The following is a 22814-nucleotide window of genomic DNA, read 5'->3' on the forward strand; positions in this document are numbered from 1 at the left end:
GACCATATATATGGGGTCAGGGGCAAAAAAAAAAAGTTTGGGGTTTGCGGGGGGGTGTCCCCCGCATGTTCCATGCAATAATGTCTCCACAAAAAACGGCAATTTTTTGTGCCGTCTTCATTACATGGAACCATATACCATTCACAGTCTTCAAACAGATTATTCTATTTCAAGTGCATCCGACCTCACTTACGAGAGTGACTTGTGAAATAGAAATATTTGCCACTTTTAATGAAAAATGGTACCAAGCGCTTAATATCTCTGTATTTCTGTCCAGAGTTGTACTTTTATCTAACAGTCGTCAGTTTACTGCTAATTTTCAAGTTATATCACATACAAATATATAATAAGCATGTTAAACGGAGACACCCAAAAAAAAAAAAAAAAACCACAGGCTTGAACAAAGCTACAATACGAGTGCAAACAACTAAAATAGTAGAGGTTATTATGGTTATTATGCACACACATGATGTTAAACTGTTTGTCTGGTACACAAGGCCTCCTCAGCAGTAGTGCTACCTGTGCACTTAGTCTATCTACACATTCTTGTTATTGAGTGAAAGCCCATGTTTTAAGTTCTTAACCCAGAGTCTACATATTGATGTTTGTCTGCAAATGAGTTCCTGTCACCCAACTAGCCTGGAGCTGAATCAAATTACTTGGGCCAACCACCAGATCTCATGTCCAACAATGGGCGAGACAAGGATGCAGATGCTGTCAGAATAGATTTATCTTGCTATTCACACATGCACTTTTCAAGGGGACGGAGGGGGGCCCTTTAAACCTTCACTTGGTTGTCTTCTCCACTGTGCATCAATCAAGAGGACCTCGTGTAGAATAGATCTGCTTCGAGCATAGTGGTGGCGGTGGGTTGGGGGAATGGGGGACGGCAGGAGTGAGTGCTGCTTTTTCACTCCATTTGGGCATGATTTTGTCGTCAGGTGGCTGTTCCCACACCCCCCCCCCCCAAAATAGTGTCGATCTTATACTCCACCCACCAACCAACCTACACTAGAACATGCATTTAAAACCTGCCAGTCTCTTTCTCCCAAGTAGTTGATCAAAAATATGAAAGCCCCATTTCCTCAGTGTCTTACTACCATTTTGCGGTCTTCTGGTGGTGGAAGATGGTAGCTTCAGCTCTGGAGGAGAAGGGTAGAGTGGTTTTAACAACCCTATTTAGGATCATGACAGCGGTCTGCGCGCTGTATGAAATGTGCAACAAGAAAGAGAAAGCTTGCCTTTATGACTGCCACATTGTGGCGATATCTAATGTCATTGAGTGCATGTACATACTTGTGTCGGTCAATGGGATGGCGATACAGTGACTGAACTGTTTTTTTATCTCAGTTTTGGACAGGACTGGCGGTGTTGTACATTAGACCAGTACCACCATGATGCTTCCTGTTTCAGAGGATTTGTGTCTGAATAGAAAGGATGTTTGGAAAAGAGGTTTTCTTTGTCAGGAACCAGCGCTCTAGTTTGCGTGAAGGCAACAGCTTTCACCTGGGTGAGGTAATCCTTAGACTTGTATTAAGAGATATTTGATAACTGGTTCAAACAAACAATAAAAGATGTATGTTGTTTACTTGAGGCGACAAACAGTGATCGCAGGATTTAATGCACAGACTGAAGACCAGACAGGGCCATGCAGCAGTCGTGACTGTTCGGGAACAAGGATATGAGGAAACGGTTGCCTGCACTTCGGACCATAGCAGGGAGCTCATGTTTTGGGCTTTATTTGGACCAACTTCTGTATTCTGGTAAAAGGAGAGGGCAGAATGGCCTGCCACACGTATGTAGACTCCAATCCTCAATCTGGACCCCACTAAAAGGGACATGGTGTCAACAGGGACAACGAGCCTCTTGCAGTGGAATGAGGACAGAAGCCTCTGAAGGAGCAGGGACAGAGTCTCAATCATATAGGATGGGCCAGGACTCCTGAGCTCATATTTTTTCCCCCCGCATTTTGGCATGTATTCAAAATGTAGCACATAAGCAGACACAGAAGAGGGTAAACCCGTATTTTTTTTTTTTAAGACTCAATACCCGATTCCAGGCAATTCCTGAATCTGTGTGTGTCAGAAACATCAGAGCAAAAGGGATGCAACCCAGAATAGTATGCAAAGGGGAAGAGACTAGAAGCCGGTCATCCTAACACAGGATCAAGGGAAGAGTTAGACAAAGTGAATGTTAGCTGCTTCACAGTGGAAATGTAGAGAAAATAATATAACGATTCAAGAGATCTCTTCACTTCTCCCCAGATAGAAGCCCTTACAGCGAGGCTAGGGAGGTGTGTCTGCTATGCAACATTCCCCCTAGGGATGGCAGTAAGCGGGACCTCACAGTGAGGGACTCCCCCTCTGAAGGACAAGGACTCCCGTTCCGTGAAGATAACATGCCCACATTCCTATGAACCCCTCCGACCATAACTGCCTCAGAAGTCACATCCTGAACAAACCACCATTTGCTATTGTAATACAACTTACCAGTATTCAAACCCAACACATATTCACTAAGAGCGGCAGAGTAATGCTGATCACCCCTCCAAGCTCGGACTGGCAAATAGAGAAATGCCTGAACCAAAAATGCAAAATGCTAGTGGGTGCCAGTTTTTTTTTTGTCAATGTGGGCCACTGTGATAAGTTACTTCACCATGCAGCTAGTAGTTTTGACCAGTGTTATTCTCTAAAACACACAATTTGCATCACATTTTATTTTTTTTTAAAAATGTCCGCCGTGGGTACTACTCAAACAGTATCACAAAAGTAATGTATTGCTATTTGCAACTGTGAGACACTTTTTCATTGGTGCCCGACCCTGCAAGTAGAGACCACCGTGAAGAATGGGAATTATGAAGTAATAAAGAATACTTCAGGGAAAGATAAGGATCCTCCACTGGCGAGGACCCAGCTCAGTTGCCTAAAAAGCAGAGGACTTGCCTTGGTTTGGGGGGGGGGGGGGGGGGGGGTCTGTCTAGCATTGCCAGGTGGTGGCATTAATTCAAAGAGGGGGCCAGGTAGTCTGACAATGATGATGCACCATGGAGACCAAAGAAGGGAAAGAAAGGCGTGATCCAACCCCACAAGCTAGAGGTAACGGGAATGGCAGCAAAGAGAATAATGGATACCAAGGAACTCACCTTACTCATCCCAGCAACTGCTGAAGCCGCAGACCATATAACAAATATCGGGGGGGGGGGGTGGGGGTGGGGGACTCATTCTACTCGTCCCAGTAAGTGTGAAACAGAGTATAAATCAAATACGGAGGGACTCCTCATACTCGCCCACCAGTGATTACAAAAGCAGTAAAGAAAGTCAAAAAAGACTGGCAATGCAAAGAGGAACAGAAGAACCTACATGGTGCTTCCCATAAGTGGAAGCGATTAGAAGATAAGATAAAGTGGTACATGGGACAATGATCTCAGTGGAATGAGAGACCAGTGAAACAAGTACAAGTGAGAGATACTGATGCAAAATAAATCCAGAGGAATAGAGGTCAAGAGCCTCAAGTGAGGAAACAAAGAACTGTAAATAAGACAAGACAGGGGATACCCGAGAGAAGGTGGAAGAGTCCCCCTGATGAATTAGACTGATTAAGGAACGGTCTCAAGATAGACTTTTTAGGCTGAGAAGGCCTTTCCATGAGAAAGAAGTCCTTCTACTGGATCTCTTTGTTTTGTTGGTTGATACAATCTTTAGTGGTAGGGTCAGTCAGCTTAGGGTCGTTTTTGGATGGACTATTTTAATTTGGACTACCTCACTGGTGACGAGCACCTGAGTTAGATATGTGTTGGTAAGGAAACTCCCTTCTTGTTAGGGATGGATAGGCCTTTTGATCATTATTTGACTACAATCACTGGTAGAAATGCCACCTTTGTCTGCCTCCTTCTTCTGACCTACCACAGTAACCAGATTATGTATTTATTTATTGTGTTATAGCCGTGGCACAGCTTTTCACAAATTTAGTTGGAGTTAAAGTACATACATATATCAAAAATACATGGCGATAATAGTTACATAAATGAGTTAATTTAATCAAATCATTATTGCAATTTAGATACTTGCATGTTCATTTCATCATGTTTGCTTCTTTTGGAAGAAGATTTCCTGAGTGGGGAAACCTGCGTCCCCTGCACACTATATGAGGCCCAAGCCTAAATGTTATTTTAGAATTTGAAGTATAGGCAACTATTTGGGAGCCCCACTATAGTGGAAACACCCCAAAACAGTTTACAACCTTCTTTTTATTGGATTTTAGACATTTTTTTACTTTAGACATTTTCTGACTTATTGAATTCAAGGCAAAGAGAGCCATAGAATTAAACGTGACAGTTTTAGAGTAGTTTCCAAAATACCGTTTTTTTGTATTTATTTATACAAAAGATGAAAAAAGCCCACGTCCTCATGAGGATGACATCCTTGTAACCACTAACTTCAACATGTACTGATCATATCCCTCCTTGACTGACACAACCTTGATAGAGTTATCAATATGTTCGATAACATCAAATAATTCCAGTTTGTCTGGCCAACGTCACTCGCGCGTTGCGATGACCAAGACAGTGTTTACACATGTGACGTCAACCGCGAATGACGTCACACGCCCGGCAGCATATAAAAACAGCGCTCAAATTCAAAATGGCAGATGCGGCTCCTGCCTTCTTGAGTCTCCGAACCAGCGCTTCCAGAGGACCTATAAGGAGAAAAGAAGTAAGTTTATTTAGCTCATGAACTGACCTTAGTAATTTAGTTAGACACTGGATACTTACCTTACTTTATCTTGCCTATCTTAGGGAAGGACTGCCAAAGGCTGAGACAAAGCATTTGCACTCCTGGTAGAAATCTCCAAATCTCGCAAATCACTTTTCTGGTACTTCCCTAACAACGCTATTGGAACAGTGTGATGTCTTATTCTTCAGTAAGTGAGACAACACTTCTATAGTGTTCTATATTCACTCTTGTGACTATCTTCTAGCCATTATTTTGATATCCAATTTTTATCTTCCTTCCAGCGACCAGCACTGATGCTCCAAAATGGACAAATGTCTATACATACCAGCTTGTTTTAAGAGCAGGATCTGCACCCTAGCCTCGCCATTTCTGGGGTTCTTAAAACTACTACCTTACTTAGACTGGGTAAGATACCCTTTTTAATCATTATACACCCCTTTCAGGGCAAACATAAGATTCCAAAAGATTTGATACCAATTACATTTACCTCAACAGGTCGTGTTAACAACCTCACTTAACCTTCTGGGAGAAACCCTTTCAGCATGAACCACGGCTAAAACAGTATTCCCGCCCGCTTTTTTTTGGTAAGCAATAATCATGGTATTCAACTATTCCCCTTCTTTAAGGTGTACTAAAGTAACTTAATGCAATCTAGAATCAAATGTGTCTGGACTGTCTTGATTCCTAAGAAATGCAACGAAATGCCTTGTGCTATGTTTGTATGCAATTGTATTGAGCAAGCATAACTAAGACGAATCTATATACACAATATTCAAAACTAAACAATTAAAATGTTTTTTCATATAAATGTATATGAAAACGAATGTATGCCCCTGATGAAAAGTCATAGAAACTCGAAACGCGTTGGGCCTTTCCCCCGCCCCCCCCCCCCATCTTTTGTATGAATACATTTTAAATAACTATTTTGGAAACTACTCCAAAACTGTCATGTTTAATTCTATGGCTCTCTTTGCCTTGAATTCAATAAGTCAGAAAATGTCTAAAGTAAAAAATGTCTAAAATCCAATAAATAGAAGGTTGTAAACTTCTTTTTGGGTGTTCCCCTAGTAGGGCTCCCAAATAGTTACCTATCCTTCAAATTCTAAAAACAACATTTAGGCCTAGGCCTCAGATAGTGTGCAGGGGACGCAGGTTTCCTACTAAGAAAATCCGCTTTCTTTTGACTTATTTCCCAGTCTAGATACCAAGGATGAGCACCTCTCCCCCGCACCTTTACATATCTTACTAACAGACCCATTTATCGTATCTATTCTGAAACTAAAACTACAACATTTTTCAACAACGGTGTGCTCAGTGTTTGTGTTCATGCATTCCTGCTTCTTTTGGAAGACCAGTTTCGCTCCTTAAGGGATTACCATATTATTAAAGATGTATATAGTGAGAAAGGAAATGTTGCCACCATTCCATTCATAACTTCAACCTAGGAAAGTAGAATGCACCGCCTATGAAGTGAAAAAGAAAACCGAACATCACACCAGTACCGAGTGGAAATTTTGCGTGCAGTATTTTACTTGGTAAAAATAATGCAGTGTAACACCTTCCTCATGGGTTTCCCCATTTCTGCCTGGAGAAGAGTAACAGATTAGGTATAACGCAGACCCTCATTTTAGACATTTCCCTAAACTCAATCAATGTGGCCTTTAAAAACTGGCCTTTTGTAGTCAAGTGAATAGTGTACGTGTGAAGGGATGGTGAAAGCTACCCAACCTATTACTATGCATTAGTAGAACCAAGCACAAGTCCTTTTCATGTGCCAGTGCTTGCGCGAGGCACGTGGAAACAGATTGTGAAATTAACCATGCAGCCTGGACTGAAATCCTGACTAGAACACAAGTTACAGGATGGGCCTTACGGAGGGTGGTCAGTCATAATTTCGAAAAAATAATGTCGAATGACAAAAAGTCGAAAAAAAAATGTCGAAAAAAAAAGTTGAATTCCGTTTTTTTAATTATATATTTATTTTGGGGTCCGGGAGTAAAAAAAATGGGTAAAACAAAAAAAAACAAATTTTAAAGGAGGTTGGGGGGGGGGGGGGGGGTCCACCCCTCCCCCCATTTCGGAAGAAAAAAAACATTGAAAAAAAAATTGACTTTTTTTTTTCGAAATGACGACTCGACATAATTGTTTTCGAAATTATCACTATAAACCCTTACGGAGGGGTCCTGACATTGCCTCCATGCCAGAAGAAGTATATCATATGCACAAGTTTCAGACAATGCTGAAATCTAGCAGTTCTCCGGTCTCCAAGACTCAATTTTTTCAAACTGGTGAACTGGAGCGGGGCTTCCACCACACAGAATATGCTGAGAGACTGGACCCCGCCAACCAGACCAAAACTCAGATTCCGCTCCCCTTTCAACTGCAAACAAAACAACCCAAAAAGCCAATCGGAAATTAGCATATGGCCTTTACTTCCACTTAGGATGCCTGGCAGTCACGTTTTTTTGTGGTGGCCTAAGGCAACGTGTCACCCACAACAAAACACCCGAATAAATACGTTTTTATAGGTTATCAGAATCATGGAAGCTGCAGATGACAGTAATTAAAAGTGTTTCATCATATCACTCCCACGGATTGTGACTAAAATGCCCTGTAGTACAAGCAGGGCAGAGCATAGTGAGACACTACAACATGGGCGACTGGTTCATACAAGATTTGGTTTGGATTTCATTTTTTTTTTTTACAGGAGCACGTTTTGCCCTCCAAGGGAGTCCCTGTTAATTCAGTTGCAACATCTGGAAGAAAGTTCACACTATTAGTTTCTGTGCTGACACTAGAACTTTAAACCACCCTTGCAATATCATGAGTCCACACTATGAAATAAAATTGCCCTTGATCGAGCCCGCCATCTTTAGGTCAAGCAGATAGCACAGCCAGGAGCCGAGTTTCAGATTATTCACAAAATGAAATGTCTGCCAATCTCCTCGTGTAAGTGAACAGTCAAGAACTGCTCCGCTGAAGTCCTGCAAGGCCAAAAGTAAGTAGTACAATAGTCAGTAGTCATTTGTGGAGTCTTTGGAAATATAATCTGCAACTTCGGGCAAGAGGCACGTGTAGTGATAGGTGTACTGGCTTTTCTTTAATACACATCCCAATTCACTTTGAAGAAAGACCAGTTTTCATTTTTATGTGCCCATTATCAGACAAGGAAGTGTTTAAAGAATAGTGCAGGGTTAAAAGCGCTGCACTAATCCTTTTAGACCTATCCGCCGCCTTTGACACAATCAACCACTCAATCCTCCTCGACTGCCTCCACTCCCTAGGAATCAGTGGAAACGCTGAAGTGGATAGCATCCTTCCTCAACAATAGGAACCAAATAACGCTCCTCTCCTCGTTCGCTTCCGCCGCGTCAATACCAGAGTTCCACAAGGAACATGCCTATCAGCCCTCCTGTTCAACCTCTATATGTCCACCCTCCCAAGAATATTCCGCTCGCACAATATCCTGTGCTATAACTACGCAGACGACACCCAAATAATCCTAAAACTCCTCAACTCAAACCCCAACTGTCAGCCCGACCTCGCTGCCTGCCTCCTTGACATTGATCGCTGGATGACCACAAACCACCTCCTCTTAAACCCCACCAAAAACAGAAATCATGTGTGGCAACACCAAGCTTCTCCCCCCCCCTACCCTGGCCATCATCCATGGGTAATCCACTGACCGCCTCAAACTCAGTAAAAAAACCTTGGATGCACTCTAGACTCTGACCTAATCCTTTCTCGCCAAATCAACAATGTCTAAATCCTGCTATTAGCACCTCAAAATTCTAGACACATTTTTCTGTACCTCTCCTTTCCCAACAGACCACTGCTGTCCAATCAATTGTAATGTCAATATTGGACTATGCCAACTCCCTCTACCTCGGAGTCCAAGCATACCACTTAATTAAACTACAAAGAGCCCAAAACGCTGCAGCCAAATTGCTTCTAGCATTTGGCCCAAGAGATCACACCTCTCCAGCTCTCAAAACTCTCCACTGGCTCCCGGTTGGACGAAGGGTGACCTTCAAAACCTTATGCATCTCCCACCGAACAATGCATAAAACCAGACCTCTATACCTACAGGACAAACTAAAAGCCTATCACCAACCACGCACTAAGCTCAAGCTCTGCCCTCCTCCTAGTAATACCAAACACCAACTCATTCAGGTTAGGAGGATCGTCATTCTCAGCCTTGGCTCCCACTCTGTGGAACTCTCTTCCATCCCACGTTCGACACACCGAAGACTACATGTCTTTTGCAAATTACTGAAAACGTGCCTCTTCCCTTAAAGAAACGACGCTTAGAACAAACGGAATGAATAGCCACAATAAACAGAAACCCACAGTTGTTGAACAAAGAAAACAATAGAGCAAAAAGGACCTGACCGAACAAACAGAAAGACTAAAACGGATGGTGTAACTAAAACGGAAAGACTGAGTAGAATGAATGAAGTGGACGGAACGGATGGGAAGGAGGGAGGGATGGAATGAATGGAGTAGATGGAGCAGTTGGAGTGGTGAGACTGGATGGAACCGATCGAGTCAATGAAGTGGATGGAACGGATGGAGTAGACTAAACGGATGGAGTGGATGAAGTGTATGGAGCAGAAGGAGTGGGTGGAACGACAGAACCAGTTGGCGTGGAAAGAACAGTTTAAACCGGATGAAGTGGACGAAACAGAGTGAACGGAGCTGAAGGAACAAATGGAATGGCTGGAACTGATGGAATAAATAGAACCGGATGGAATGGATGCAACGGACGGACCTGGATAGAACCGGATGGAGTAGACAGAACGGATTGAGTAGTTGGAACAAATGAAGTGGATTGATTGGACAGAACGGATGGAGTAGATAGAACCGATAAAGTGGATGGAACGGTTGAAGTGGATGGTGTGAAGAGACTGGATGGAACAAACAGAACGGATAGAGTAGATTGAGTCGATGAAGTGGATGGAGTGGACGGAGTAGATGGAACAGAGAGTGGATAACGTGGATGGAACGGACAGAACAGGTGAAACCGGATGGAGTGGACGAAACAGTAGACGGAGCTGACAGAGCGGATGGAACAGACGAAGTGGATTGAATGGATGGAGTAAATAGAACCGGATGGAACAGCTGAAGTGGATAGTGTGGATCAAGTGGATAAAATGGATGATGGGATAAGTGTATAGAGTGGATAGAGGGAAAGTGTGGATAGAATGAATGTAACGGATGAAGTGGATGGAACAAAGAGTGGATAGAACTGATGAGAGTAAATAAAACGGCTTGAGCAGATGGTACGGATCGAGGGCTTGGTCGCAGGCGCTTTACTGATAACCACCATGTCACACTACTATGCTTACTCTCTCCTATACAGCATCACTCAACTAGAACACATTTATACTGCGACACATTCGGTATAGCTGTTCTCATACTATCATGACCCCACAAACTCCTCATCATCCCAATTAAACACAGCTAGCTGAGCACATACCGCTAGCTTAGGCGTCTCCTCAGGCCTTACGCAGCCAGAACTCAATCTGTGTGTCCACCCTGCAGACCGAACACATCCAACTGATTTCCTCACCACCACACCTACCGCTAAGAAGCAGCTATCATGCAACTACCACACCAGCTGCACACATATCCGGTGCACCCACGCACTATACGGCACTCTCATCTCTACTGACTCAAACTGCGGTTACAGAGGGCATTCAACCTACCAGCGCTTTGAGGTCATACCAATAATACACAAGGCACTATATAAATGCCAACATAATATAACTCAACCCTTCCAGTTCTCATCCAATAATGATACCTACACTTACCACACAGCCACACAGAGCACACGCTCGGGTGTTATTTTATTTTATCCAATATTGATACTTCGTCCATCACCCCAGCAGTGGTCTTATGGCACCTGGCCTCATGCGAAAATATTGCACATTGTGAACCTGCCAGGGTTTTGCCAGACAGTCTGTATACAGGAAGGGGCGGGTTGAGGGGGGAGGCTTTAAAAAAAAAAATAGAATGACCAAACTCAAGAGAGGAAAAAACAATTGGGATGAGTGGGAGGGGATATGAATGTTAATAGGGATGCAGGTTTAACACAATTAGTTGGTATTTATGAGAGAAGGACTCGTGAGAGTACAGCTCAGTTTAGAGCAGAGTTTTATGTGATAGCAATATCTAGACTTGAGGAAGCATGGTATTAGATGTAGTTAGTTGGTGAGTGATTGTGTGATGGACTTAGGTGTTCAAGTGGACCCTGGTAGTGTGGATACTTTCACCTGCTTAGTTGTTAAGAAACGAGTGTTGTGCCAAGAAACGAGTGTTGTGCCAAGAATTGGACGTGTATAGAAGTATGCCTGCAGAGAACATGGGGCAAGTGGTAGGGGAGAGGAAGAAGGGACACGACTTTGTGTTCAGTAATAAGTTATGTAAGCTATAAGATCCTAGCCTTCCGCAAAGCACTGAAAACCACCCTCTTCTCATAAGGTCCCTCGCAGCTGCATAATACCAACCATATGACCCACTGCCTAAATTGTATTGACCAACCGCATAAGCTGTAATGATAACCTTGCTTGTTCCTATCTGTATTATGCCTCTTACTTATACCATGCCTGTAACTAAGCTCATGCAAGTAACAGCGCCTCAATGCCCCTGGGCTGCTTGCGCGCTATACAAATTTAAATAAATAAATAAGTATAATTTGTTGTAATTTAATAAAAGGACATTAATAGCAAAATAGTTCAAGCAACCAGCTACTCAAGCTAGCAAGGGAATTACAATCCTAAGAGAAACCTTTGCAGCCTCTTGCAGGATGAGCGCCAACACACAGTAAATACCTCACGGGACCATCCTGCAGACGAGACAGAAAGCAACCGCTTTGTCATTAATGCTAATTCTGTGTCCAAACAACAACATCTATTAACTCCTGTAGGGCAGCAGATACTAAACGCTTTGTTCAACCCAATTAATTTGGTCAACCTCACCGGCAAAAAGGAGAAGAATCACCATCATGAACAAGATTACCTTGACAAAGACATTAACCCCCACCAGTATTCCGATTAGGAATCCCACCTGCATTTTATGTCTTGGTTACTACATGGCTTTTATGCTTCTGGACAAAGTGCTTAAGGACATCTTTGGCTTAGCAGTGACCAGGCTATTGAGCCTTCCAGTGATATGGCGAGCCTGGACATGTTGGAGGTATGCACAAGAAACACAACGTCACAGCGCTTCTAGTTCCTTCCCAATGCCCCCAACCACATTTGGGAGAGGTGGTTTGTCAGAAATGCAAATTTGCATGTGTTTGAAAATCCATCCCTGAAAGTGAGTAAAACACTTTTTTGTGTGTGCCCTTGCTGCTGTTTTTACATTGCTAGATCACTGGCAAGCGATGCTCAGGAGACCTAGAGTGCAGATGACAGACATGGGAAAGTACACTACTGACACACTAACGTGACGTTTTTTCACAGCCGTCTCTGCTGATTTGGTAAACGTTTCAAGGGTGAAAAACGAAGCATAGATTAAGAGGTTGAAACAGGCAAACTCAAGAATTTAATGTTACGTTATGTTAAAGATGCTTGTATACTGCGCGATCACCCGAGGGTATCCTGGCGCTAGACGGGAAGAACCTTCGACAAAAAAACACTAAAAACAAGGAACTCAATTTAGGAAAGGGAAAGGTTTTGGAGTATTTTCTGAAATTTGGAAAAGACCTCAGTTAGCCTACGAGTCAAAGAAAGTGAATTCCCGAGAAGAGGAGCAGCAACTGAAAAAGCACTCCCACCAAAAGATGTTTTCTTAAATCTGGGGACTGCCAAAAGCCCAAGTTTTGCAGAACGAAGAGTTCTAGATGGAATAGAAGGAAGTATTTTCTCCTGTAGATAGACAGCACCATGTTTATGGAGCGCACAGTGAGTCGGCAGAGGGCCTTTCTACAGGTAGCCAGTAAAGCTGGGACAAGATGGGAGAAGAATGAGAATATTTAGGCAAACCCATTACAACACGAGCAGACGAATTCTATAAAATTTTAAGCATTTTAATATGATTTGGCTGGGCTAAGAAAGTGGTGTTACAGTAGTGGAGGACTCCAAAACTGCGGGGGCAATCACATGCCCCTGAAATGGAGGGAAAAAAAAAGTGATCAGCTTTTCTAGTGTTTAAGCTTAAAGACAACAGCTTTACAGATAGCACTAAATGTGCAATTGTGATAAAGCAGAGGTAATTTTGACTCCAAGATTCTTTTACTGAGTCGACTAGTGAAGGCACGTTCCCCAAATTAGGGGGCCAGAAGTCTGAGGTCCATAGCCAAAGGGGCATATAATCATAACTTCTGTTTTCCCACTATTGAGTTTGAGGCAGCTAGCATTCATCCAGATTCCTATTGAGGTAAGACTAGATCTAAGACAAAAGGCAGAATCCATTGGGTTTCGATCCACTCTCAAAATAAGTTGTCCGTTGTCTGCATATGAGTAGAACCGACAACCACGTGAGTGGATTAAACTAGCCAAAGGCTTAACATAAATGTGAACAACAATAGAGAAACCCCACAGGTCAGGATGGAAGAAGGTTCATTTGTGAAAGGATGGCGGGAAAGAGACCAAGAACAATTAAACAAGAAAGAAGAAAACCATTGAAGAACAGCTCCTGGAATGCCAACCTACGTAAGCGGCAGACACAGAGTAGGGTGGTCAATAGTGTCAAACACGGTCGATAGCTGGAGCATAATCACGAGGGCAGTGCCACGCTGGTCAGAGCACTGTCGCCCATGAAAGGGGAAAAAAAATCTCTCATTTGAGGGGTGACTATTGCTTCAAAAGCATCTTCATTAGAAACCTGAGAAGTGAGATTGGATGCAAATTGCCCAGGAATGAGGGATCTAAATTGGGCTTTTTAAAGGAGGGAAAAAGACTAGTGCCCATTTAAGATCTGTTGGGACAAGGCCAAGACGCAGTGAGTGGTTAACCATGAAAGTAATAGCAGGAGCAAGCTCAGTTTTTATTTCCTTTAGTACATAAAGAGGAATGGGTCGAAGGGCAAGCAAGCTTTAAGTAGAGAAAAAATGTCCAGGCTGCTATTCTTACGAAACCTCAGCAAAGGTAAGAAAGAAACTGTGCTGAGATGGTAAAGTGGACAATAAATTGACTGTTCCTCAAGAAGAGAGCGGAATATTTTTTCTAATGGTGGAAATGTTCGGGACAAAATATTCCGACAATGAATTACAAAAAGCTTGAAGGCACAAAACTGGGGGAGAGATGAATCAGGCGAGGAGAGTTTTCACAACAGAATATAATTCCTTGGGCTTGTTAATAGCACGAGCGATACGATTGGTGTAATAGGCATTATTTGCCTCTTTAATGGCCCAGTGATATTCCAAACGAAGAGTTGTTTACCCAAGTCTGTCTTTAGGGGCATAGGCAATACGCCAAGCACGCTCAGCTTGCTTATACGTAATACAGGGGTAAACCAAGCTGCTTAGCGACTAAGATGTTTCTGCTGTGTTTTTAACAGAACCACCTTGTCAGCAATCTTGCCAAAGGCATTCTGAAGAGTTGCTAAAGGATCAGAAATGAACTTGTGTGTGGAAGTAGGATGTAAATATTCCAAGATCCAGGAAGGCAAATTAGGTACCAAAAAATCGTCTTGACCATAGCAGAGGTAACAGACAGTACCTACAGTGTCTTCTGCCGTTAAAATTAAGTCTAAAAAGGTATGACCCTTAGAGTGTGTAGGCCAATGAACATATTGGTTTAGCTGAAGGTCATCCAAGAGTAAATAAAGTTTATTAGAGTACAAGTCCGTGGGGACGTCTGCCACGACAAAGTCACCAAGAATACAGAGCGAGATGTATTTTAACTTGAGGTCAGCGACTAAATCAGCAAAAGCTTCAGGAAATGAAGCATCAAAGCCTGTAGGGCGATAAACAATAAGAAAATGGCGTGTAGAAGTTGAAAAAACTACCAAGGGAACCAGGAGAAGTTCCATGTTAATACTGTGAGACAATGCAGTTGTGGGACACTGAAAATACTTTTTATAAACAAAAGCCACCTTCTCCTCCAGGGCAAGAGGCACCCTGGTCCGCGTGCAAAACTGCACAAGTCGAAGGAAGAGTCTGAATCACATCCAGAATAGAGGATTCATTGATCCATATTCCTGAAACACAGATAAAATAGCATGGAATCGAAAATAATCGACAGGGGAGGGAGATGGCACCATAGTGTTGTTCTTCAGGTGATTGTGTCAAGATCAGAGGACTACTTAATATTAGGGGGCCTGTGTACATGGATATTTTCACGCACAGAAACCAAACCAACAGCGGGGGGCGGATGGACCTCAGATTGAACCAGGTGGGTAAACCTATATGTTGAATCGGGGGGCTCGAGGCACGGTGGCAGTCTCGGGGATTGAAATGGGACAGGAGACACAATGGTGTTGAAACAGGAGATGGATGATGGAAAGCTCAGGGATTGGAGGCGAAGGACATGGTGACAGTTTTGGGGGTTGAACGGTAGAACTTGAAGAGACACCATGTGGATTGCATCATCAAATGACGGTCAGGATAGCAACTACAGGAGTTGGAGCAAGAGATGGGGAAGACGGCCAGATAGAGGGGCCGGGGATGGCAGCCTCAGAATGCGCCAGACGAAGGACAGAATGGTAACCTTAGAGTCTGAATGAAGAGGGGGTAGAGGGGCACGATGGCAGTGATCGAGAAAGGGTGTGGTATGTGTGCTGGGGGAGGGGGGTCGAAACGGGAGGTGGGTATAGTAGTATCACAAAAACCTCAAATACTGAATTAGGAGACAGGGAGCATGGCGGCAGCTTCTGAGATCGAATCGGGAGACGGATGGCATGAAAGCAACCGTGAGGACTAGATCAGGAAATGGAGGACTGAACAACGGGAGGAATTCATATGATAGGGTATTTATAACGCTTAATACCAGAGGTTTCTAAGCGCATTCCCGGGAATCGAACCTGTATTGCTCTGTGTCGGCTTGTTTCCCAGGCAAGCACGTTGCCGTTGAGCTATCCTCCCGAGACAATTGGGGCAGGTGACAGCATAGGAGATCGCACGAGAAGAGGGCACGATGGCAACCGAATGCATTGTAAGAAGGCCCTAAAGACAGGACAGCACTATCGTAGAATGAATCAACTGACAGAGGGCAGAAAAGGCACCACTAGGACTGGATCGGAGGTAGGAATGGAATGGTAACCCCGGGTGTTTACGTCAAGAATACACTCAGAAGGTGTTGGGGAGATGACAGTCCAGGGGATAGAGGACGGGGACGGGATATACATCTTGTAGAAACGACCAAGTGGAAAAAGACCCAACCCCTGCCTTCTTTTTCGGTTTCTACCCCAGACCTTCCTATCACATTTAGAAGGTTCGTGATCACTCCAGAGCAGCTTACCAGGCTTACGGCACGGACTCACTCCAGGGCAGCTTACCAGGCTTACGGCACGGACTCACTCCCCGCCGCCACCGGGCCCCTTCATAGCTTCCCCTGTGTCGGACCTGCTGAGGAACGGCAGCGACTAGTTCCCATCGAGAAAAGGACCATAGCAATGGCCCGCCCACTCTTCTTCCCGTGACCTCTGATGTCATCCGTGTAATTTCCGGAGAAATGAAGCGGTTCCGGTGTTGTATGGTATCCTGCATCCCCATGGTAGCTTGTGGGAGGAGTGTTCGGCAATCTCCGGAGCCACGCTCACTTGGATACCCCGCCCACCCACAAATGGCTACAGCCATACAAACAGCGTAAAAAATAAGAATATGGAAATTTAGCTGATAGCCCGCCCTCCAACAGCTCTCTTCCTAGGATTGGCCAATTATGTCTTTGTAGCTCCGCCCCTTATTTGTGGGGGATGCAGAATATCATGGAAGCCAGGCATATGTGGGCTCAGGGCTTCCGTGCCTTGAACTCCTTAGCAGTTCAAAGGAACATGCTTTTTGGCGCATTTTGTTTCTTCCAGGCAATTCTACTGTATGCTAGCTCATCAAGCACTACACGTTTCCCTCCCCGAGTCACAGCCCCCTGGGGACACACAGGCTGCAATTCACTTGACAACTTGTTTCCTTTGTCATCAGCAACGTAGCCTTTCCAGTCACCCTGCAAATATGCAACAATTAAAGCGGAGAACAGGGACATATTGATGTGGGGAGGGAGGGAAATGACACGGTGTGGGTCTAGGGGAGGGATAGGGACAGTGGCGTGGGTTGGGGGAGTGTTGGGGTACATTAGTGTGGGTCTGGGGAGGGATGGAGGTGTTTCTGGAGGGAGAGATGGGGCACAGTGCGTCTGGAGGGTGGCATGGGTCATCTAGGTGTGGGTTGGGAAGTGGGACGGGGCATTTTGGTGTGGCTCTGGAGGGGGTGGTGGGGGCACATTGGTGTGAATCTGGGATGAGGGATTGTGCACATGGGTTTGTTTCTGGAGGGATATGGGCACAGTGGGTCTGGAGAGTAGCATGGGACATCTAGGTGTGGGTTGGGAAGTGTGACAGGGCATCTTGGTGTGGCTCTGGAAGGAGGTGGTGGGGGCACATTGGTGTGGCTCTGGAGGGAGGTGGTGGGGGCACATTGGTGTGGATCCCGGCAGAGGGATGGTGTACATGGGTGCGTTTCTGGAGGGAGAGATGAGGCACAGTGGGTCTGGAGGGTGGCATGGGTCATCTAGGTGTGGGTTGGGAAGTTGGAAGGGGCATCTTGGTGTGGCTCTGGAGGGAGGTGGGGGAGCACATTGGTGTGGCTCTGGAGGGAGGGGGTGAGGGCAAATGGGTGTGTTTCTGGAGGGAGAAATGGGGCACAGCGGGTCTGGAGGGTGGCATGGGTCATCTAGGTGTGGGTTGCGAAGTTGAACGGGACTTCTTGGTGTGGCTCTGGAGGGAGGTGGTGGGGGCACATTGGTGTGGTTCTGGAGGAAGGTGGTGGGGGCACATTGGTGTGGATCTGGGCGGAGGGATGGTGCACATGGTTGTGTTTCTGGAGGGAGAGATAGGTCACAGTGGGTCTGGAGGGTGGCATGGGTCATCTAGGTGTGGGTTGGGAAGTTGGACGGGGCATCTTGGTGTGGCTCTGGAGGGAGGTGGTGGGGGCACATTGGTGTGGATCTGGGTGGAGGGATGGTGCACATGGGTGTGTTTCTGGAGGAAGAGATGGGGCACAGTGGGTCTGGAGGGTGGCATGGGTCATCTAGGTATGAGTTGGGAAGTGGGACGGGGCATTTTGGTGTGGCTCTGGAGGGAGGTGGTGGGGGCACATTGGTGTGGCTCTGGAGGGGGGTGGTGGAGGAACATTGGTGTGAATCTGGGCAGAGGGATTGTGCACATGGGTGTGTTTCTGGAGGGAGATGGGCACAGTGGGTCTGGAGGGTAGCATGGGTCATCTAGGTGTGGGTTGGGAATTTGGACAGGGCATCTTGGTGTGGCTCTGGAGGGAGGTGGTGGGGGCACATTGGTGTGGATCTGGGCAGAGGGATGGTGCACTTGGGCGTGTTCCTGGAGGGAGAGATGAGGCACAATGGGTCCAGAGGGTAGCATGGGTCATCTAGGTGTGGGTTAGGAAGTTGTATGGGGCATCTTGGTGTGCCTCTGGAGGGAGATGGTGGGGGCACATTGGTGTGGCTCTGGAGGGAGGTGGTGGGGGCACATTGAGGTGGATCTGGGCAGAGGGATGATGCACACAGGTGTGTTTCTGGAGGTAGAGATGGGGCACAGTGGGTCTGGAGGGTGGCATGGATCATCTAGGTTAGGGTTGCGAAGTGGGACAGGGCATCTTGGTGTGGCTCTGGAGAGAGGTGGTGGGGGCACATGGGTGTGTTTCTGGAGGGAGAGATGAGGCACAGCGGGTCTGGAGGGTGGCATTGGTCATCTAAGTGTGGGTTGCGAAGTTGGACGGGTCATCTTGGTGTGGCTCTGGAGGGAGGTGGTGGGGGCACATTGGTGTGGGTTTGATGGGAGGGACGGGGACATTGGTCTGGAGAGGGATTGCCGCATATTGGTGTGGGTCTGGAAGGAGGGGATGGGGCATATTGGTGTGGGTCTGGGCGGATGGGAGCATACTATGATGGGTGGTTTTAGAGGGGGTTGGTTGGGGCTATCTGCATGTGATTCCGGATCGGCACATGGGAATCTGATGCAAGGGGAAGGGGCATCTTGCTATGTGGAGGGAGGATGGGGCATTATGGTATTGGTCTAGAGGGAGGGATGGGGCATCTTGGTGTGGTTCTGAGAGGGAGGGATGGGGCATATTGATGTGGGTCTGAGAGGAAAGGATGGTGCACATGGGTGTGGGTCTGGAGGGAGGTATGGGGACATTGCTGTGGGTATGAAGGGAGGCCTAGGACACATTGGTGTGCATCTGGAGTGAGGGATGGGGCACATTGGTGTGGGTCTGGATGGAGGGATTGGGGCTCATTGGTCGGAGCACGGATAGGGGCATCTTTCTGTGTGGAGGGAGCATGGGCCCTCATGGTATGGGTCTTGAGGAAGGGATTTGGCATCTTGGAGTCTGGATCGGAGGGGGCTGTTCTGCCCTTACACTTACCCCCTGCCCGCTACAAACCTGGTATTCCCCAGGCCCGTTCACGTACCCAACAGCAGCAGCAGTGGCTTAGTCAGAAGTGGGGTTTACCTGCTGGCAATCCGGGTTACTTGCGGCCATTCTTGCATTGGCAGTTACCATGGCGATTCCCCCATGCTCAGCGGTGCCGTGCGAGCATTCAGGGACAGTCATGTCATGTGATCAAGACACAGTCTCACATGACCCGGAATCAACGGACGCACGCAAAGCAACACCAATCACTGCACTCTACACGGGGCACGTAACACGCTGCTTGCGGTCAGAGACCCGCTTCACGTGACAACCCTCGCATTCATATGGATCTAGGTAACACAGAAACCTCGCTTCACAGCTGCTTCCTTGGAGGACTGTTTAGCGTCTTGGTTTGCTCTTGTTTTTGCTGCATTCATGACCACAGAACGTTTTTTGGATTTGTCTTTGGATTGCCCTTGGATTTTGACACACTGCTCATCTGTTGTTCTGGTAACCGACCTTGGATTGCTTACTGATTCTGCATTCAGATTTTCCCTGGACTCTGGCTGCCGCTCTTTATTCTCGACCTCGGACTGCTTTACGGACTGGTTACGGATCACGTTCTTGCTGTTGCTCCTGTTTTTTCAGAGTGACCACAAGACATCATCAGCCTGCTGCTGCTGCCGGTTATCCTGCTACCCTGTTATTCATTACCTTCCTGCTTCTCCACTAGGTAAGCCCCTGGTACTGTCCTTTTTGTTACTCATAGAACGCCATTGTCATTGTTTAATCATCATTCCTTGCCTTACAGTGGTTTGGGGTTCTTCCAGCGTTCATGGTTCCAGGCCTACGACACTCTACACCTGTGGTCTCAAAGATTGCATGAGTAGTGTTTTTTTCTTCTACTCGTATGGTATTTGGGGACGGAGGTATTTTATATCTGCATGACCATCAAGACAGAACAGGGGCATTGTTGATCTGAAATGGAGGGACCGGGCATATGATAGGGGCATGTCAGGGAGTGGTGGAGCATGTGGGTCAGGGCTGGAGCACTCTGGTGAGAAGGAAGGGGGCATCTGGGTGTGAATGGAGGGATGGGGTATGTTTGTCTGGAGAGAAGAATGTTGGTTTATTGGAGTGGTGGGAACATGTGTGTGTCGTAGGGATGGGGTAATCAGGTGTGGGTATAGAGAGAGGGCGAATGGCGCCATCTGAGTGTGAGTCTGGATGTAGAGGTGAAGTATATGGGTGTGGCTCTGAGGGGTGGAGCATCTTGGTGTAGGTATGGAGGGACGGATGTTGGTGTCTTTGTGTGGGTTCGGATGGAGGGATGGTGGCATGTAGGTCAGGAGGGAGGTGGTATTTGAATCTATAACGTGTGTTTGGAATAGGAAATGGGTGATTTGAGTGTGAATGGTATCTGCTTGTGGGTGGGGGCATGAAGGATCATTAACAGTGGATCAGCGGGTGGGAGAGCCGTGGGCCCGACCTCGGTTGCATCCCAGATGTGCACACCCACAGCCCGGGGCACCTCTCGCAGAGCGGTCCGGTGCGCGTGGTCAACCAGGCGCCAGGGAGCGGGCATTCCCTTCCACCGGAGAGGGGTCTGCGACCCAGCAGATGGCCAGGGATGCCTGGCAGGGTTGAGTTAACCTGCTGGGGATGTCCCCAACCACGCACCTGAAAGGGAGCCCTGCGCAGCCCCCTCTCCTCACTGAGCCTGTCTCTGCGCTGGCCGGGGGCGCGCACTCCTCTCTCTCACCTGCCAGCGGGTGGGCATTGGTGGGCACACCCCGGTCAGCAGGGAAGCCCCAAGTGGGGGCAGCTGGGAGCTGAGGGAAACCTGACTGCTCTCGAGGGGCACCTCCCCAGGCAGACAGGGGCCCAGCACGCCAGACATGAGCCCTGAGCCATGGTGAAGCTGGCTTACTTGACGGTGGGTGCCAAGGTTCCAGCCACCCACATCTGTGGGCGAGCGATGGCTATGCCACCTGGCACAGTGGATGACCTTCCCTCTTGCCCAGGTACCTGGAGCTGGGCCCTATGTGGCCAGCCTGGGGTTTGAAGACTCTAGCTGTCCCACCGACCCCCTGTCTGTGCTGTCTCTGGCCCACCTCGCTGTCCGTCTGCCAGCCCCTCCCCCAAAAGGGACGCGGAAGGGGTCGAGGAAGGATGAGTGGATTGGGCTGGGTGGGCAGGTGGCGGAGCAGCCTACCTCCATCCCCCTGGGAAGCGCTGGGCTGCTGTAGGTGGCGGTCAGGCTTACCAGGCTGAGCACCTGGATTGTTTTCAATTTTTTTTATCCCATAATGGTTTCGGCCAAGCTAGACAGGGCGCTGGGCTGTCCTGCCACAGCGGCGCTGTCTCCCCCGACCTCTCCTGCACCGGCAGGGTCAGGCCAATGTCTGGAACAAAAAAAAGTTGCCTGTGACTCTTGGCGATGGATCACTCGACCCGTGCATCGATGAAGAACTCAGCTAGCTGCGAGAATTAGTGTGAATTGCAGGACGCATTGATCAACACATCGAACGCACCATGTGGCCCTGGGTTTTTCCCAGGGCTGCGCTTGTCTGAGGGTCGCTTGTACATCAATCGCCCCGGGGTTCCCTCCCAGGGGCATAGCTGGGGCTGTCACAGGGAACCCATTCCATTCATCCCCCTAAGGTCAGACCCCGATCAGCACCGTCACTGGATCCTTGGATCTGGCGCGCAAGCTCATTGCTGACGCGTCCTGGCCTCCCCAGTTTCCCCACCTCATGCTGGTTTCGGGGGGCCGGGTAGCCGACGCACCCCGCAGCAGGCTTTAAAAAAGCCTGGCGGACCTTCACCCTACCCCGGGGCACCTGGCCGTGCTGTGTGTGGCTGTCTTTGGTGTCCCACGGCTGCCGGCGCAGGATGACCATGGAGCGCGGACCTCGTGACCATGTGGGCTTTGGTTGCAGATTGGGACAGAGCACACTCGCCTGCGCCAGAGGCACAGGGCTGGGGCAACCCCACATACGGGCTCGAGGCCAGCTGGCCTGAGCTTTGTGCTCCCCGACCACGGCCTCAGATCAGACGTGGTGACCAGCTGAATTTAAGCATATTACTAAGCAGAGGAAAATAAAATAACCAGGATTCCCTCAGTATCGGCCAGTGAAAAGGGAAGAGCCCAGTGCTGAATCCCCATTCAGCGGCAGGTGTGGGAAATGTGGCTTACAGAAGACCGGCTCCCCAGCATCGCTCAGGGGGCTCAAGTCCTTCGGATCAAGTCTCATCACGCGGATGGTGTTAGGCCGATAGCGGCCTCTTGCACACAAGGATCAGGTCTTCCTGGAGTCAGGTTACTTGGGAATGCAGCCCAAAGCATGTGGTAAACTCTGTCTAAGGCTAAATACGGGCGCGAGACTGGTGGCCAACAAGTACCGTAAGGGAAAGTTGAAAAGAAGTTTGAAGAGAGTTCAAGAGGGCGTGAAACGGTTGAGCAGTAAACTGGTGGGGTCTGTGCAGTCCGTCCACAGGATTCAACACGGCAGGCAGGTTGGTCACCTGTAATGGTGGAGGCCCTTGCGGGT

General features: G+C 47.3%; 1 protein-coding gene and 1 non-coding gene across 3 annotated transcripts in view; one reads left to right on the forward strand and one right to left on the reverse strand.

Moving 5' to 3' along the window:
• Positions 1-16468, reverse strand: part of TMUB2 (transmembrane and ubiquitin like domain containing 2) — a 53457-nt gene extending 36989 nt beyond the window's left edge. Inside the window, exon 1 of one of the 2 annotated variants that reach the window (XM_069634312.1) lies at positions 16139-16468. The gene's annotated coding sequence lies outside the window, so the exon portion shown is untranslated. The remainder of the gene's footprint in view (positions 1-16138) is intronic. The other variant, XM_069634313.1, reaches the window with a different exon arrangement.
• A 5221-nt stretch (positions 16469-21689) lies between these two features.
• LOC138522194 (5.8S ribosomal RNA) lies at positions 21690-21840 on the forward strand. Its single transcript, XR_011283290.1, has one exon. It is a non-coding gene; the product is annotated as a 5.8S ribosomal RNA (ribosomal RNA).
• Positions 21841-22814: the final 974 nt, after the last annotated feature.

Source organism: Ambystoma mexicanum, chromosome 13 (genome assembly GCF_040938575.1).
Source record: "Ambystoma mexicanum isolate Mex_15411 chromosome 13, UKY_AmexF1_1, whole genome shotgun sequence".
NCBI classification, from domain to species: Eukaryota; Metazoa; Chordata; class Amphibia; order Caudata; family Ambystomatidae; genus Ambystoma; species Ambystoma mexicanum.